Source organism: Sinocyclocheilus anshuiensis, unplaced genomic scaffold (genome assembly GCF_001515605.1).
Source record: "Sinocyclocheilus anshuiensis isolate Anshui unplaced genomic scaffold, SAMN03320099.WGS_v1.1 scaffold1392, whole genome shotgun sequence".
NCBI classification, from domain to species: domain Eukaryota; kingdom Metazoa; phylum Chordata; class Actinopteri; order Cypriniformes; family Cyprinidae; genus Sinocyclocheilus; species Sinocyclocheilus anshuiensis.
In genome coordinates, this window is record NW_015542476.1 from 157,421 (window position 1) to 159,597 (window position 2,177).

Here is a 2,177-nt window from a genome sequence, read left to right on the forward strand (position 1 = left end):
TTCTAATTTATTGAGATGCACCTGTATATATATATATATATATATATGTATGTATGTATGTATATTACTGTGGCTCTTTTGAGAAAAAAAAAAAAACAGAAAATAATAATAATAATTTTGCGGCGGTCAGGTGGTACATCGGTCACGTGGTCCAAACTGTACAGTGCGAGAACATAGATATATATACATAGATACCTCATTAGCGACTGTTTCTATGGGCCGCTATACGTAAGCCGTCCGCCATATTGTAACGGTCAACTTGACGTCATTCACCATAGTAATCACTGAATATTCGAAAGATTATTGAGAGAGACTGATAACGGCTGCCAGAAGAGAGAACGATGTCAAATTTACCGTCCCTCCCATAGACGCTGCATTAGAAACACCCTTGCATTAGCATTAACTGTTTTTTTGTAATTTGATGCAAAGGTGATATGTACATACATTCAAAAAAAATACAAATATGAAAAACTTTTGAGGATTTACGATGCTGATGACCGTTAAACGCGTCATCACAGTCTTGTGAAAAGTGTCCATCCTGCACAGAACGGCTCAACGGCTCTGTGAGAATCATAGGTGAGAACCTACAGTATGGTGAATGACGTCAAGTTGACCGCTCCAAGATGGCGGCAGCATCTTCGTGCCTGGAGCCGTCGAATGGGGAATCTATACATATCTATGTGCGAGAACGCTTTGGCATTGATAGTGTTGCTACCGGGTGTGCCTCACACGTCCTGAAAAGTGAAGCTGCGGGCTCTTTGATCGCCCCCTGGTGGCTGGCTGCAGTACAGGTCATAAACCCCGCCCCCTCCATGTAAACGAATGGGACTTGAGTCAAAATAAAAAAATTTATTACGCTTCCAATACAATTTTCCGAAAGATGGTTTTGGTCATTAAAGGTAGTTGTTATCACAGTGATATATGTAAAATTATGCGTTTTTGTGATAAGTTTAATTTTAGCTAGTAATGTGATGCTATAAAAGTGTCGCGTGTCTTTATGGTTGATTGGGTCTGCGGGAGTTTGGGCGGGAGTTTGATACTGCGGCTCCACCTCACAACACTACTGCGCAAACTCTGGCTCCAAACTAATCTCTTTTTTTTATTATTAATTAAACATTCGTTCAGAAATACAAGTGTGACAGAACATATGCCAAGGAAAAGAGCAAGGGGTTCAAAGATGACCAAACAATATACAGCAATTATAAATCAAAAGAGAAAGAGTAGAAAAATAAATAAATTAAACAAGTAAATGAGGAAAAATAAGATAAATAAAATAAATAAACAGATCACACAACAAAAAACATACTCTTCCCTCAAAACACAAAATAATTATCATAAAAATGATACAAAAACACCAAAAAAGTGAGCATACATTCAAAGTTTTAGTTGCCTTTTTGTTACAGGAGGTAGATAAAATTTAAAGGTCATATGATGCGATTTAAATTTTTCCTTACTCTTCGGAGTGTTACAAGCTCTTGGTGCATAAAGAAGATCTGTAAAGTTGCAAAGACTAAAGTCTCAAATCCAAAGAGATATTCTTTATAAAAGTTAAGAGGCAACCACGCCTACCTAAAGCGGTTCGTTCTAACACGCCCCCACATGTCTACGTCACGATGTGGGAAGATTTGCATAACGCCGCCCAAATGTTCACGCAAAGAAAGAAGGCGTAAGTTTTATTCTCGCTGTAGTATTGTTGTTGCTGCCACCGCCATGTCGTGAAGGCGCTGTGTTTCGTTGTGAAAGCGAAACTACTTTGTTTGGTCTTCCAAAAGAGGACGATATCCGCTTCGTCATGCCTAGAGCTGATCCGTGCTGGTCGCTGAGGAAATACATCAACTTCGCGCTGTGGATCGCCGGATCGGCTTTCACCGTGGACGAAGCGGAGTCCAGCCTGGGGTCGTCACATGTGGTTGCCGCAAGCCCACCGGCCGCTCCTTCGTCGAATCCGCCGGCCGCTCCGTTCTCAAGCCCGCCCGCCTCTGCTCACTCAAGCCGGCCTCCGCTCACTCTAGGCCGCGGCTCACTCTAGGCCTCCGGCCTATTATGGAGGACTGTTTCCTGATCCTGGGAGAATAGACTACAGTGCCAGCTGTTCTGACTCACAAGACTGTAAGTAAGTTTTTTATATTTAAAGAATTTGCCACTGACGATTCAAACGCGAGTTTTGAGCAGTGTAG